Consider the following 4,938-nt stretch of genomic DNA (forward strand, 5'->3'; position numbering starts at 1 on the left):
ATAAAAGGTAAATGTAGCTCGTACAAACCTTGGTTATTATGCGAACAGAAAAGGATGAAACGAAAAATTCGGGAAACAAATGAGGCGGGAGATCACAATCGCTTTGTTAAATTTCGTGTTCGAAAAAAGGCGGATACGAAAACCTTACAATTTTTTACTACACAAAAAGAAATAAGTTACTGTAGGAATAACACTACAAATCATGCCGCTTTCTTTTATTGAAACGAAGTATTCACATAACGAAGAGAAAAAGTTTTTAATTTAACCAAAAGAAAACAATAGACTAAGATCATAATAAGTGTATACGTATGTGCGAATAACGTGCTAAGTAAAAGAAAAGCGTAATTACGAAAAGCCAAACCGTGCAGACCGCTGCAGCTATGTGCAACGGTCAAACAGCAAACCGGTCCGTCAGCCGATCTCAGCGCCGGCGCGTGCGTCGGTGGCGCGGTGTCTCGGTGACAGCGAGGGGCGCTCGGATCTCTCGCAGGAAGACGCGAGACGGCATGCAGGATCTGACGGCTGGTGCAGAGGCAGCAGCTGAAATAGTCGGCATATAATATTAACGTAACAGATATTTGTATTTTACGCTGTATGTTTCAGTTACAAAAAAAAGGAAAGCGACTTCGTAATAAAATAAGCAGACAATATTACAGAATAAGGTATTAAATGCCCAATTACTTAAATTGATTGCAAATTAAGTAGGTAGTATTAAAAAAGATACGTAATTATTTCTTACGAATGCCACTACAAAATTCCTATTTTTGTTTTTTTTTATGGGTAGGAATAGATATGACTGGAAATTTTTAGAGGCAAACTAAACTCGAAAATAAAAAAAAAATTAGACATGTGGGTAATTAAATAAAATGTAACTTCCTTTGTCGAGCTCCTATGCAGCAGGGAATCCACTTCAGCAACGACTTCTGTGCAGCGGCTGCAGGAAGGAGATGCAACCACCAGCAGTGTCGTCGGGTAGACCTCGACGACCTTCAACTCCACAAAGTCGCGTAGATTCTTAAATAAAAAAAAATACTTCTTGACGATTAATTTTCATATTAATCGGATGTATATATCACGTCGGGGTAAATAAAAATTGCGTTTCTTCCTTTAAGTTTTGCAATCTAAACTGATAATTAACACGTTCGTATAATAATCGATTTTTAGCTGAATGACGTCGCGAGCGCACCGATGCCGATTAGTCTCCACACCCCCGCGCGCCCTTGCCCCTCGTCATCCCCGAAGTTGCCATACACGTCATTAACATTCTTCAAATTTCAAAGTCCCCGCTTCACATCAGCTACTATTTATGATAGAAATAACGGCTATCTCAACGTTTCAACAATTTTAATAATAATTTAAAACATTTGACGGTTGGGAACTGTACAAACTGTTATACATGCCATCTATACACAACGAAACAAAACATTACTATGACATTGTTTTCATCACAGTATCATGATACAAAAACAGATGGCGCTTAACTCTTTCTTTAAAAATAAAAGCTTTGTAATGTTAAACCAAAATATTTGTTACAAATCAAATGCTATATAGATCAAAATAGTATAACTAAAATTATAACAATTAGTTCTCAACATTTTTTTTTATTAACATAAATTTTACTTCTCTCATGTAACCGCCATCTAGAAAAAGAATTTAGTACTATGAACTGCCCCTAGAACAGAAAAACACTTTTTAAAGAAACATCATTTTAAAGAAAGTGACATCTTTTTTATAACTAGACAAATTAATAATGCAATTACTTGTAATAAAAAAACTTTTTCGCTTATTGCTGGTGCCTCTTTGCTATGGGACGAAACCTTCGAAAGTAATTCTACCGTTGGGCGGACCAGGGTACGTGAGATTTCTACTCACTAAAATCCGTGGCTAGAACACTGGGTACATTTCCTATGTAAGCAGTAAGTTTACTAAAATACAGCACCAAGCTCCAAGAGGCCGCTTGTTCGATTACTACGTCGTTCTTTAAAAAAATACGGAAATAGTTTAATATCGTTGATGTTACCTTAAAGAATTGCAATAAGTTAATTATTACACAAGTTGCCTTGAACTCGATGTAATACAATATTAAAAAGTTAACATACAATTAACGCATTTTGTGTGTGCTCATTCACATGGACACAAACGGACGGTCGGTGCGTGATGAAATGGCAACCAGCACAACAATAGAAGTTGTCTACGCAATACGCAACTACAATGATAAAGTAAGACATATTAGTGTGTAACGTTAATGGTAAATTTAAACGTCATTTCAAACAGATTTTTCTTTTTTCTAGATTCAAGATTTATTTTTTATAGATCTCACGCATCGAGGGGGTAAGTTTAATAAATGAAAATATTTTTTTAGTGAAACGTTTCTTCTGCTAAATTGATACATAAGCATACAATTACAAAAACAAGCTCACACATGTCAGGCGAACATTTTTGCGACAAAAATATAAATTAGAACACAGAGAACGCATTTTATATGACTCTATATAAACATACAGTATACTAAAGTAGGATATCAAATATGTTACAAACATGGAATAACAATCAAACACTTTTATGTAGAACGAAAATATTACAGATATATTTGTTAATAACAGGAGAAAGTAAGACCAAACGGTTTGATAAAATCCTACACAAATATTTGCAATATTTAGAGAAACATAAACTACAAGATATGCTGATGAAGATATTATAACAATAAATCATTTTTAAACGTTTGAAGTTCCTAGTGTCTCCCACGTGTCTGATGTTTGATGAACAAAATCTTTTGAAAGGTAAATAAAGTACAATAACAACAATTACCAATGTGCACTACAGTCAGGATGGCCGAGCGGTCTAAGGCGCCAGACTCAAGGCAACTTGCCCGTGCAGCACGGGTTGGGCGTTCTGGTCCTCTCTGAGGGCGTGGGTTCGAATCCCACTTCTGACAAAATTTTTACTATCACATCTTTTTATTTTTTTTACTTCAGTTTTAAATTCTTTCTAAGTAAATAAATTTTCGAGTCAGAAATAAACATAATTGATTTTACTTAGCTTTTTTGCTTAGAAATACAATAAAGACATTTCATGCTTATCAACAAAATTAACTTAAATATAGTACTTTAAGTGTAACTTAAAATTTTTATTTGGATGCTTTACACGGAAAATGAAATTAGAATGCAAATATTACAGGTAAATTCAGCGAAAGCCTTCTTTAAATGAATAAGGACAAGGAGGGTAAAACCGGATGACACTTGAATATAAAACTTGCGTTGTGTAGGGAGCTGCGGGGCCAGGGGTGTGGGCGAGGGGTGCGGGCCAATTGCCACGAACCTGCCTAAAGGACCCTCCACACTGCGGCAGTCGGTCGTTGCTACGAAGTTCCGCACAATACTCCTACCTACTGTCCTAATTGTACTAAAAGATTCAAACTAACAAACACTACAATAATTGGATACAATAGTGTTACAAGTCTGACGTATGTAGTCAAGTTTATTTTGCTTGCAAAAATTCACTTAATATTGAGATATAGATTTACAATCCTCTGATAAATATCTAACGACGTTTAAATACCGAGATTTTGATGAAATTTAACGAAATAATTTAAGGGCAATTAAGAAATAAAATACTTGAAGCGTATTCTGTCGTTTCAAACGTAGCTTTGAAGGTTTGTGGCTGAAACGTGTCTCATCTTCGCAGCTCTCGAGTGTGAACGCTTCCACAAGATGCCTCTATAAACTTCAAACGTTCATTCGAATACTAGCTAATTTTATTTCTATAAAAGTGTTTCTTCAACGGTAAAACTAAGATGATTTAAATTTATAAAAAAAAAGAAAATACTCCTTCTCACAAAACAAATGTAACTTCATAATAAAATAAATTTCTTCCAAATTTCTCTATTAGTTCCAGAAATTACGATATAAAATTTATTATATTCTATACCTTATGATTTATGACTGAAAATCTCCTTTAATGACAACTCCAATACTTGTCACTACAAAACCACAGGTCTCATAAGTAAAAACATTGCCGTCACTACAATAGTAATACTATTTACATAAATTAAATTCACTGAAAGAGATTCTAAGGGTGTATTTCATCGTCCAATATGGCGAATATAGTCATCACCGGACTGTCTGGAGCATCATAGTCAAGATAGAAGTAATTAAGGGCGTGGGCCGAGTGTAATAGATACTTCAAGAATATGTCAACTGTTGAATTCACGAAAAAAGTTAATTGTCATAAATATACCCTCCTATATTTAACCATTTGAAATAGCTACCGTAATTTAATCTATATCCTATGAAACCCTATAGTTGTGTATGTTGTATTTTACTGCTATACGCTCTTAAAGCTTTTACTCGTAGGGCAATAAAGTGCGTTACTGCCGAGTTGAATGCAGAGCGGTCGCCATGGCCTATATTTGGGTGCTTTCCTCTTCATTTATTAAGTTATTACTTCCTCTACCGCGGTGTCAATGTACGCTGTATACCTAAATTAAATATCCTGCACTCTACACTAGTTTAATTAAAGCGTTGAACAAATAATGATTAAACGAAAGTAACAACTGTGTAAAAACGTCAACATACATTTTTATTTATTGCTAGCTGTTGCTTGTGACTTCGCCCGCGTGAAATTAAAAAAAAATAGTAAAAAATATAGTCTATGTTACTCATTGATGTAAGAATTTTTGAAATCGGTCCAGCAGTTTTTGAGTTATTTCAATACGTACAAAAATCGAAAAATACAAATCTTTCCTCTGTATAATATTAGTATAGATAGATATATATAGCGTAGATTGATAGCTATTATGTGCGATTTCTAAACATAAAAACAATTGAGTAAATTAAATATCCCATGCGTTATTCCAGAGTGTAATTATCCAATTCAGATTCATCTCCTTTTGGAGTTACGTAGAAAAAATATATCTTTAGATTTTTTTATTAAAATAAA

General features: G+C 34.2%; 1 non-coding gene across 1 annotated transcript; it reads left to right on the forward strand.

Annotated features, from left to right (window-relative positions):
- The first annotated feature begins 2,822 nt into the window (after window positions 1-2,822).
- Trnal-caa lies at window positions 2,823-2,935 on the forward strand. The gene is made up of 2 exons: window positions 2,823-2,860; window positions 2,891-2,935. It is a non-coding gene; the product is annotated as a tRNA-Leu (tRNA).
- Window positions 2,936-4,938: the final 2,003 nt, after the last annotated feature.

The sequence above is a fragment of the Papilio polytes genome, unplaced genomic scaffold (genome assembly GCF_000836215.1).
Source record: "Papilio polytes unplaced genomic scaffold, Ppol_1.0 DF823510.1, whole genome shotgun sequence".
NCBI lineage: Eukaryota > Metazoa > Arthropoda > Insecta > Lepidoptera > Papilionidae > Papilio > Papilio polytes.